We start from the raw sequence: 12,705 nt of genomic DNA on the forward strand, positions 1-12,705 counted from the left end.
GTGTTTTTTAAAGCATTGTGTTTACCGAGAAGGAGTGTCTTGGTGCTAAGAGCTCAACTCAGGCCTCAAAGGGCACTACAGCAAAGAAGGACATTAAAAAAGAACAACTACAAATGATGTCTAAACAACCATGTCTCCCACTCATTCTTAAATTTAGGAAGGCTTTAAAGATGCCTATGATGTAACACCGCAGACCAGAATAATTCTAATTGCCCCCTTGAATTGTACTCATAAAACATTGTGTGGAGATAGTTCTATTTAAATCAGATTTACAAATCGTTTCGGAATACATTGTACAAGAGCTCACCATGGAAAGTTCTTGCCATCATATTTTGTGGATGAGAATATATTGCTCTATTAGTATTAAGGTCTGTTTGGTGAGAACTGAAGCAAGTGGTAGATTTGGATCTCTAATTATTTGACTTAATTTTGAGGAACCTGCTAGGATCCGGGATGTAATCCACAACAAACTGTGGTTCGAAAAGACATAAAGTCAGCTCCCATTTTGCAGTACTGTTAGAGAAATGAAACTCATTTTTTCAAAATATATTTTCCAAACTTGAATAACACTTTCAGCAGGTAAGGTATGTTGAATAGAAAAAAGTATTCAAATGTGAATAAAGGAAAGGTCTAATTTAATAATATCAAGGATCTCATAACATAACACCATTTGCAGTGTATGCTAAATTATCAGCACATCAAACCTGCTCATGTGCTTTAAGAATTTTGTGATTGACACAGACAGTCATGCTGTAGATGAAAGAGAGGACAATATGTGAACCAAGGTATTTTGATCACTAATTTCTTCATTAACATATCAAGGTAAATGCTACTCAAATAGTTGAAGTGTGAATTGGTAATCGATTGTATGGTACTAAACTTAAAACTCATTTTACATCTGGCCCACAACAATTGACTACAGCATCAAGATACATCAGTATGCTGACAACACCCAACTGTACCTCAAAATATCTTTGACCAATAATAACTGAAATCTGTCTCCAGTTAAACCAAAGCTGGAGGTCATGTACTTAACTAAAACTAAACCAGATAAAGATATACGTTTTTCAATTGTTCACCTGCTCAATGCAACAATATTCAAACCTAGCTACCAAATTTCAACATGAATGGTTCAAAACCTCAACAGACAGACACCGTAATATCACATGAATTCACCTTTAAGACAGACCTAATCTTAAGAAAAAACAATATCAAGAAAACCAAGACAGCGTGTGCCTAACTCCCCTCCCTTCAAGAATCCGATTTCAGAATAGCAGGTCAACCCCTGATTCTCTTTAATCTGGATGGTGGGAAAGTTCTGCTCAATGAACTCAATGGCACCTCATTGGCACCTCTGAAGACATCCTTCATAATAACGCATGTCTAACTGTTCACATAAAGAAGGTTGAATACATTACAGAAATGCTGAAGGAAATATACTGGCTCCCCCTCAAGGAATGCAAAAACAACAGTTAATGGACAGAGTGCAGAACAATGTCATACATTCACCCCAGTACAGAGATCTGGGCCTAAATCCAACGTTGTTTTACTCACCATGCCATTCCAGTTTGAACCCAGCCATATGCAAATTAGTCTTGACCCTGTGCCTCATAGGAACAGTCCAGCCCGAACTGCCAAGCCAGGTCCTTCCTGGACTGGAAACAAGCATCCTAGGACCGGTTTCGGGGTTTCACCCCTCTTCAGCCAGGATAGCTTGATTTCAGTGGCATGGAGAGCACGGGACCCACGTCTGGGCATACCCGTCCCACTCGGAGTGACAAATGCAAAAACAACAGTTGATGGACAGAATGCAGAACAATGTCATACATTCACCCCAGTACAGAGATATGGGCCTAAATCCATCTTTTTTTGCTCACCATGCCATTCCAGTTTGAACCCAGCCATATGCAAACCAGTCTTGACCCTGTGCCTCATGGGAACAGTCCAGCCCGAACTGCCAAGTCAGGTCCTCCCTGGACTGGAAACAAGCATCCTAGGACCGGTTTCGGGGTTTTACTCCTCTTCAGCCAGGATAGCTTGATTCCAGTGGCATGGAGAGCACGGGACCCATGTCTGGGCATACCCGGCCCACTCGGGGTGACAAATGCAAAAACAACAGTTGATGGACAGAATGCAGAACAATGTCATACATTCACCCCAGTACAGAGATCTGGGCCTAAATCCATCGTTTTTTTGCTCACCATGCCATTCCAGTTTGAACCCAGCCATATGCAAATCAGTCCTGACCCTGTGCCTCATGGGAACAGTCCAGCCCTCGAGGACCACACCATTGTGAAGACAAGCCACATTAATTACAAGACAGGAAATATACCCCAACATATCTGGCTATGAAAATAACTACAAATGTCCAATGGTACCAAGCCAGGAGCAAGGATAATGCTGGGCTGAAGAGGAAGTGCCGAAAACGAAAAAAAACATAGACAATCCCTTTCTATGTGCATACTCAGGATCAAAAACAACATCAGAAATTTGCAGACTCTCCTGCAGCTCAGAAAAAACAAAGACATCTCTTCAAAGAGCACTACACCCCCTACCCTCACAAGTAGCTTAATGTCAGGAATCTGAGCCAGAGTGGCCCAGGGCAGAGGGGATACTGTCTACCAATTGAAACACCTTGGATCTTTCACCACTGGTATCCTGGGGCCCCTGTACAGCGAGGCACCTAACTAGGAACGACATTTTTTTTAGTACTTTACTCTCAGATTAGTGCGACAGAGCATTTCAAGACTTACTAAGGAGAGGTTTTTTGGGCTAGAGACTCAGCACTCAGCAATGCAACAAACAACACTTAATACACAGCTGTCCTTAAAAAGGAAAATACTTGATTATACACACTACTAAATACTCAGTGAAAATGTACAAATACATACAGAAGAGCAGGTGGAAATGCCTATGGTAACACCTTCTTAAGGGCATCAAAACCAACAAAAAGCGAATACTAAGGAAAGATCCCAAAAAACAGATACACCCTGAAATATACCCTGTACCCTTTAAGGCACCTTTAACGTTGTGTGCACCAGCAAACACTCATCCCTAGAACCACGGTACTCCCTGCCCCTTGTACCCAACACAATATAGTGGGTTCAGATAATAAAAGTTATGCCTACTGCCATTTTCAGAGTTTCAGCATAATTAAGACAAAATATAAACTCAAAACATTATGGTACCATCTTTCATTAACATATAACCCTATGTGCAGCAATTCTCTGTTAATACTGTCAAAGCAACCACTGGACCTAGAAACATAGGTCACTGCATCTACACACCCATGCTCGCACCAGCCCCCTCCACAGCTCTTATATCCGGTCAAGGAGCCTACTCCACTCACTGTTCTACCATGCCTCGAAAACTGGCTTCTCACTGTCCCTCTCTTGCGCCAGAGAGCACATTCCATTTCTGCTGGTCCAAAAGAGACTCCCACCTCGTGGTTTGCCATTAAAAGAACCAGGGGTTTCTCTCCCAGTGGTGTGACTGATGACTGGTTCCTTCACTGGCCCTCACCAGATGTGTACAAAGGGCAAGGAGTAGCACCATACAGCTCCTTGGTTAATAGCCCCTAAGTGCCATAGCCCTGCCCGGGGAGTTTGTTCTAAAACTGCAGGACATGACGCTTCCTTTTCATTACCCACAGCACTGGGATCCACCAGCAGGTCAAAAATTATGGGACCAAAACAACACAGTATTCCCTTAACTGGTGGGCTATTTTGATGCAGGATATTGCATTTTTCTCCTAGTGGCAACTGCAAGAGTGTTAATTACATTCCCCCTGGCCTCTAAAACCTTTAGATATTCAGATTGAGCTGATTTTGAACTGTTCTCCCTCCAATGAGGGAGCACTCAGGTCCTGCCTTCTGCCTCTTAACTCCTCACTGCCTGCTAATCAAGGCTACTTTGTAGCACCCAGGACCAGCTTCTCTGCCTGGGATCCTGGTAATCTCCTTGGCCCGTTGTTTTCCGTAATAGCACCCTGTTGCTCTCAAACCAGTTTGCAATCACTACCTGCAGTCCCCAGGTCCTACAGGGACCCCAACAAGTAAATCCTCTCCTGTTCTCCTCGAGAAACTGGGGAGACCTGTACTACTGACCCTGGAGACAATTCCATAGAGCCCAAGCCACTAAACGTCCAGAGAGCCCTACTACTCCAAATTGGGGAACATCCTCAAGGAGTCCTTAAGTCCTTCCCTTCTGCAAGTTCCAGTTTTTCTCAAAATCCCTTTCCTGTACAAAGATTTTAAATGGGATGGAACGTTCCAAAAACCCTAATCCAAAGATGACCTATCACCACTCCATCCTTGTCCCATCCCTCCTGCACAGCAAGTGGTCAATAGTAAAAGCTCCCTGAGAGTTTTAAGGTGGCCCTAACGTCCACTACCAAACTGGTTACTTGTCACCAAAATGTTTAGAGGGCCAACTGGAGTGAACAGATGCATGTGCCTGGCAGCATTCCTTGTGTTTCTCTATGAAGAACATGCCCAGGCTTGTTATTCAGTGTGAATGCAATTAGCATGTGAACATTCTATCCCCCTTCCCTTCCCAGGAACATGTTTTATACCCTCCAAATGGGAAAATTGTGTAGGGGAGACTTTGATCTACCTGTCAGTCGGCAGAATAATTAACTTAGCCCAGCAGGATAGTGAAAGCCCAAATCTCATTAGGGGTTGACTTGTATAAATACTAGGGATGGGCGTAAGTTGTGGAATAAGACTCTGTGGAATTCTGTGGAGTTACATAAATACTCTATGACATTCCATGGAGTTCCGCCACGAGGGGATAAAGGCACATCATGCTTCTTGTGCTGTGGTTTAGCGCCGGTAGAGTGTTCTACGCTGAAAAATCATTGCAAACATCAACACACAGTGCGTCAGGCGGTGCGCTGCTCAAGTTGATTTTACTGTCCCTCGAGTGGATTTTCTACTCGAGCAGCAGACTTCTGGCCACCCATGTTAGAAAAACCTCACCGGGTGTTGTAGCGACCAGAAATCGTGCATACAGGATGCCAATTCTTGCTCCTGCCCGCCAACTTACCAATCTGGAGCCACGCATCAGAAATATTTTTACTAAGCAGCAATTGGCGGGAAGTTGACCAGATCGCCACATTATATGAGTAAAGCGGAATCCTGAAAATTCTGTCAATTCCGCGAGGGGAACGGAGTATTCTACCCACCCCTAATAAATACAAACAAAGCTCAAAGTAAGGGAAGAATTGTACATATGGGCACATTATTATAATATTTGCACTTTGGACCTTTGTGAACCTAGGGAAGCACTCCTCTCTGTGTTAACCCAAAGCAAAATGTGTATTTTGGTGCAGCTTTTACCTACAGTGTGAATGCAGTAAAGCACCACATACTCAAGCTGTGATTGCGAGTTCATCAGAATCAAGGTGGTATTTATGGGACTTCACAAATAACAATACCACAGAGGCTGTTAATTATAGTATAGGATGCAATAAATAACACTTATCATGAGTTTTTCAGGGAAAACGTGCAGATTTTAATGCTTACCACAACAAAATCCACATAGTACAATAAATACTCTATACTTTTCCCCTGTTAAATTCTGGCAGGTTTGACCTGCCGAATTTTAAGGACGGGTGAGATATTTAACACGCACGGTGATTACTGGGTGAGCCAATTAACAACCAGCCTATAATTCTGACCCTTATGCAAACAGGAGTCTGTCCAGAGTTACAAAACTCATAACTCATAATCTGAGCCTCACCGTAATGATGACTCCGGCATCTATCACCACATCAAAAACTGACCATAATAAGAGAATGTACCTGGAGTGGGGAATAACCATGATGACCCAGAATTACTGAATTCTTTTCAGATGGTTTATCCCTGATTCAGAGAATATTTCCACTCAGAATTCCCACTTGCCCTACACAGGTGGTAAATCTGAGCAAGGGTATCATGTCCAGTTGTGAGGTGTTGGGCTTTCAGGGGGAAGAGCAGAATCCCAAATAGATGGGGTGAGTGTTGAATGTTTTCAAATGTAGGGGATCGGGTGAGGCTGGGCTGCGCTTCAGCCCTCAGGCCTTGTCTTGTGTTGCCTGTGGTTTTGGCACTTGTGGAGCCCAGTGGTTTTAAGCAGTGCGACGAAAGGAAAGATAAAATAATAATTTGTTGTTATTATCTTTTTATTGTTTCCAGCTGCTTTGCGGCGGCAGGCGGGTCTGCTCTGCTCTCAGAGCAGGACAGGGGAGGAGTGGTTTGTCCACTCCAAGTGCGCATGTATGCTTGGCCGGCCCTCTGGGGCCAAAGGGTCAGGCACACTTTGCATGTTCTCCACACAGGCTGCATTACAGCCTGCGTGGAGAACATGCCCTCAGTCTCTGTCTGAGCACTGGACCACGACACACAGACCAATCACATCATTGTTATTGGTCAGGTGAGCCCCGGTGCTTACCAATCACAATGCTGCATTGCAGAGTTGTGATTAATCAGGAAAGCCTAGGTGTGCTTCATGGTTGCTGTTCCAGCCCGAGTCCGATGGAGGAGAGACAGAGCAGAGATGCAGGACTGGTGATAAGATAAGTGTTTTATTTGTAAACATTTTTTACATTCCCCTTACTCCTCCTCCTCCCTCCGCCGCCCCCAGCCCCTTGCCCCGCCAGATCCCTGCTGGCCTCCACTGGTGCAGCCACACCCTGCAAAACGAGGTCCAGTGTTTTCACATATGGTAATTCCAGGTGTTAGATATACAGGACAGCTCCTTGTCAGTCAAAAACGTATCCCCCAGGGATACAGCACCCACAAATTGATAAAGAGGTTATTATCAGATTGGGTTGTAACCTATATAAAATCCTAGGGCCTACAACTTACACGTTTATGTAAGTTTACACTTTTTCAGTATTCCCAAAACTGCATTTAATAGTAAATTTACAAGTACAGAGACTCCGCAGTCAAGCCAGAGAAGTCCGCACATAAAAAGATCTACGTGAGTTCTCCACCCCAACTGCAGAATCTCCGCACTCGGAAACTTACTATTAAATGGAGGTTTGTGAATGATGAACAAGTTAAAACACACACATGTGTACGTTTACTTTTGTGAATCAGGCCCAGAGTGTTCCCTCTCTAACTGCCAGTATTTTGAGCTCTGCTGTGTAAGGAGCCCATCTAATGGATTTCCACACTCTGTGAGATCTTGTTAAATTGGATTATGAGCTGGAAGGGGGAGCTTGCAGCTCGTGTATGTGAAGGCTTGGTCAGTGTTGGAATGCTGACGATGTTATTACTGTGGGGTTGCTGATTAACTGGTTGTCAAACCAGAAATTTGTTTTTCTTGTTTTTAAGAAATATGTGCCAAAGTCAACAGGCCTTGTTTTTTTAATATATGCTTAGCTTTGCCCTAGTGATTAATTGGCAAAGTCTGTAGCTCTAGTATTTTGTCAATTATTTGCAAGTCCTCTGTAGGAGAAGTTCTGAAAAGTTGTTTCCACTGTCGCAGTTACTGTTTGGTGTAGCTTCTTGACAGCTGTTAATTGTGCATGTATCTGTGATTCATTGCGTAGTATTTAGCTTTATGGACATGAAAGAATGTTTCATTTATAAAGATACTGACTGGTCAATAATTTATCGAAGGTTTTTATGTGCTTTATTTGAGCACTATGGGGCAGATTTACAAGCCCCTTGCGAGACATTTACGCCGCCGTTGCGTCACTTCTGTGACGCAGCAGCGGCGTAAACCATGCGCCATGTTGCGCCTTATTTACAACGTGACGCATCTAGGGAGATGCGTCACGTTGTAAAGCCCTGCGCTGCATTAAACCTGCATCAGGTTTAATGTATGCAGGGTGGGCGTTCCGTCAGAAAAAGCCTCGGAAAAGTGACGCAGTGAAATCTACAAGATTTCACTGAGTCACTTTTCCGACGCTGCTGCGTCAAAACCCTGCGCCTGCTTGAAGTAGGCGTAAGGTATGACATAGCATGTATGTTATGGGCAGCCTCTGAGCATTGCTGGAGTTGCGTCGTGCTTGCGACCCGACTCCAGCAATGCGCCGCCCTTATGCCATCAGATGCGTCACGCATCTGTTTATCCTTGCGTCACGATTCGCTGCATTGTAAATGTGGCGCATCTGTGGTGGTGCAAGGGAAAACTTGCGTGACGCATCTTTCCTGATGCATCCCTGCTGATTTGCAGGGATGCGCCAGGAAACATAAATCTGCCCCTGAGTTTTCAACCCACATCACCTCCCTGACTGAGAAAACCCCTGTATTGCTCACGGAGACCCTGGGGCAGATTTACAAGCCCCTTTCGCCACTTTTGCGTCACATTTAACGTGGGAAAAGTGACGCAATAGTGGCGCAAGGGGCTTGTAAATCTGCCCCCTATGTTTCCCATCACCTTAACAAACAAATATCACTGGTGTTCGAGATTCCAAACCGTTATCTTCAAATGGGGAGGTCTATGTTGCAACCATTGTAATTTTTATACATGACTTCAGTATAATTTTTCCTGTTTGCTAACTCTTTTGAGTCGTTTCTTCATGTGCATACCAATGGCATTTTACATGTATTTTTTCCCTTGATGCGGTTTTGTTAGAAATTAAGTTGCAGGGACTCTGAAATGCCATATAACTGTCAGTGCTCCCTTGTCAATCTTTTTGAAAGGCATCAATGAAATGAATTTCGAGTTGATTTTCAATGCGAGACATTAAAAACAGTGGCTAGTGGCCACTGGTAAAGCCGTCTAGTATTGATCCTGTGTTCCTGCAATTGATATGAGAAAAATCTTGTTTACGTGAGAAACAGAAAATCATGTATTATACATCACAGGGCTTATTTACAAGCCTCTTGCGCCACTTTTGTGTCATTTTTAACATGGGAAAATTGACGCAAAGGTGGCTCAAGGGGCTTGTAAATCTGCCCCCACATTTGTAAGACAAAAAAAACAGCAATTAGGTGACATTATGCTTGCAGAAAGGAAATTTTACAAGGATTTACCAAATAACCCTCAAACAGGTTTGTTAAACCAGTGCCAGAAATATATTTCTGCCTTCCCCTCCCTGCCTTCTCTCTCTTGTTCATGGTTGGATACATAGAAGTTACTGGAACTGTTATTTAATAATTACCTTTATTAAACTTTTTGTAATTAAAATTTGAAAATTACACATACACTTGCCTACAACCTCGATGCAACAGGGTAGCAAAAATAGATTATTAACTAACAAATCTGGTTATTCCCCCTCATCCTGTATCCCTCTACCCACCCCGCAATGCCAATTAATGACAAAATGAAAAGGTATCTGACTATTCAATGTTCATGCTGTGCAGGAGCTGCCACCCTCATTGACAAGGGGTTTTGCCTATGTCATCCAGTGTCGTCCTACTATTCATTCAGTTTTATCTCTGTAGACTGGGCAAATATTCTTATGAAGGTATTTGGGGAAGGCCATTTCTCTAAATTCCATTTAAAGTAGTGATAGGAGTGCCCCCCATCATGTTTCCAATTGTTTCCTTACAACAGGCCTCCCAGCGCTAGATGACCACAACTCTTCCACTCAATTGAACTGAGCATTTCCTCGATCGCATTAGATAGCATTTTCCTAAAGCAAGCTTACGACTGCTGATTTCTAAGGAAAGCCAGAATAGCATTCAATAACCTGGGCTGAGAAATGCAAAGGAGCGGCCTTCACTTTTTGCTCTTTTGATCTTGGGCACAACCAGGAGTCCTTGGTTTCTAGAACGTAGGGCTCCTCCTGGAGCATAGGGGGTGAGCAGAGAGCGAATGATAGGTGGACCTATTTCATGGATGGAGCGGTGCGCAATATAGAGTGCCTTAAAAGGAATTCATTTATGAACTGGCAGCCAATGCAATGTAGCTAGAGCTGGAGTGGCTGGCTGATGCTTTGATAGTTTCTGAAGGCTTCTTGTAGCAACTTTTTGATCATGTATTTAGGGCTCTAAAGGCACAGTGAGTTTCGATAATCAAGACGAGAGTTTATCAGACTCTGCACCACTATTCTTCTAGTGGGAAAAGGTAACATCTGCAAGAATGTCCGTAAAGATTGCACAATGGAAAGCATGAGCCTGCCTGTTTTTTTACTTGAGTCTCCATTGTACGCTTGTCATCAATGCGGACTCCCAAGCTTTTTACTGCTTGGGCTGGCTTTGGGTGATCACTCAGATGGTCTGGCTATGGAAGTTCCGGCCACCTAGGACTATTATTGCCTACTACTAGAACATCTGTTTTTTCGTAATTGAGCTTTAGACTGCTAGATATCCAATCTGTAACACCCCTAAGACAGCAGTTTAATTGGGTAGAGATTTGGGTGATATTGGAAGAAAGAGCAGGATGATCTGTCATCAGCATATGACACTAATAATGCTCAGTGAGCTGGTACCTTGAGTTCCCCATGCTGCCAGGATAACCTTTTTCACAAGTCACAGTAATACCTTAATGAACTTTCCTCTAGGACACTTAAGTGGGTGTGTAAGCCTATCTATTCCCAAAAGAAGTATATATGGAGGAATCTCAACATCTTGTATTCAAACACAGAATCAATATAATCTAACACGTTACTTAGTATTTTGTGAGTTTAGGGCAATGCTAACAAAGGTGTAGAAGTGTGTCTTTCCCTTCGCATCCTTGCCAGTATTCTTTGGACCCAGAATTGTCCCATTCATTAAATCTCTCTGAGGTATGGTACCAAGTAGTTGCTATTTTCATACAGGTCTCTTTGAAGGCTGCATTTGTTGGGGACACCTTTGCCCTTTAGTAAATACTGTTCCACTTCTTTGGTACAGCATTCTCCCCAATTCTATCTTTAATCTCTTCTGTCTTGGGGAATTGTCACAAACTGCAGTGAGTACCAGGAATATGTAGATTTCCTATAGCATTTTTTGTCTTGACTTTGTAATTAGCTACTATTCTTAAGTTAACATTGGCAGCTGGCTGCCCATAGATCACTGACACAATATTTGAAAGTCACTTAGAGATAATCTAGTGAGCAGCAATGTTACTTCACATAATAGAGGGAGAACATGGCTGACATCTATAGATGGGATCAGCAAATGCAAGGCATGTAAAAATGGGGAAAATTTGACGACAATAACCACAAATTTTAACAAGACCATATGAGTAAGAGGACACATAACATGTAAACCCAGTTATGTTGTATACATTCTAAAATGCTATTGTGACAAATTATATGTTGGGAATACTACATTACCATCACACAAGAGAGTGCTATCATAAACAACGATCATAGTTACCCAATTGCACAACATTTTGAAAAAAGTCACAATAGTAATTCAGCACACCTGAGATACAGTTGTATTGCCCAAATCCCCCAAAATAAGGGAGGAGGGGATAGAGAAAAGGAACTTAGGGAAATGCAAACATACTATATTGTGGAATTGGAAAGAATGGAACATAACGGCTTCAACAAGGATGAAGAACTGTATATATGAATATATATTAGTTCTACTCTCAAGTATTCTCTTCATAAAAAGATGACCATGTTTTCAAGTTTTAAATTTATAGATTTAAATTTTCTTTTTTAAGGGATGCACATAGACACTTTATCACTAAGTAAATATAGGTAGCCCCGGAGATGTCTCACAACCCCTATAAACAATGATTGTTAATTTTAGAATACAGAAAGCTTAAACCTATTATGCAAATTGTAGGAGAATAGAGTTTAGTAGGCTTTCAATATTATTAGTATAGAAAAAAAAGAGGAGTTGTAAGGACAATATATACTAGAACTGAGATGTCTCCATACTTAGGCATCACAGGTATATGTAATATAAAAAACAGGGTTTTTTGTATTTCTTTATAGTATATATGGGCAGGTATGGAGTTGCAGGATAGTTTGGTGATCATGAATTATGAATGAAATCTGGAAAAGATCCTATGAAGCCCATGTATATAAGAGAAATACTTAGGGGTCTATCACGATGGCGGGCGGACTTAGTCTGCCCGCCATCGCCCCGGGAAATGGGACCGCCCGCTATGTGTGCGGCAATCACGCATTTGGAATTAGGATCATCCCGCATTTTTTTGCATTGCGGCAGGCGGTGCGGTCAGCAGCACCCGCCGCAATTCAAAAAGGCATTTGTGCATTTGTATGCAGAACGTGGCAGGCACCGCGTAGTATTCCCACTAAAAACAGCACAACAACAGGGGAAGTGTTGAAGTGCAAAGAGGTTAATTTTACTATCCCTACTTCAGTCTAAGCAAGTGTAAGGAAAATACTTCACTTCAAACCCATTACATATTTGAGTAACCCAATGTAGAAACATTTTTAAACAGTTAATAAAAAAATTATTAAGAATATATATATATGTATATATATATATATATATACATATATATATATATATATACACATATATATATTTATTGTTATTGATAATTAATTTATTGCTAATGGATTATTAATTGGTAATTCATTTCTATGTATTGATTAATTTATAATTATATTAAATATAATTAATTTATTATTATTATTTATTGTTAGTGTTAATTAATGTAATGTTAATTTATTATTAATTGGTAATTAATTTTTATTAAGTGATTAATTGACAATTACATTATTTGTGTTTGTTTTATGTGTAATGGGTTGTGTGTTTATGGGGCAGTAGGTTGGAAGTAATGTAATGGTATTTAAGTAAATAATAATTTAATTTTATTGGTATTTATTATTAATATTTTAGTTAATTAATTTTTAATATG

At 41.7% G+C, this 12,705-nt stretch overlaps 1 protein-coding gene across 3 annotated transcripts in view; it reads right to left on the reverse strand.

Moving 5' to 3' along the window:
• The window catches only part of GALNT13 (polypeptide N-acetylgalactosaminyltransferase 13), a 1,132,509-nt gene that overhangs the window by 2,512 nt on the left and 1,117,292 nt on the right, over window positions 1–12,705 (reverse strand). The window lies entirely within an intron of this gene.

Source organism: Triturus cristatus, chromosome 3_1 (assembly GCF_964204655.1).
Source record: "Triturus cristatus chromosome 3_1, aTriCri1.1, whole genome shotgun sequence".
In the NCBI taxonomy this organism is placed as follows: Eukaryota; Metazoa; Chordata; class Amphibia; order Caudata; family Salamandridae; genus Triturus; species Triturus cristatus.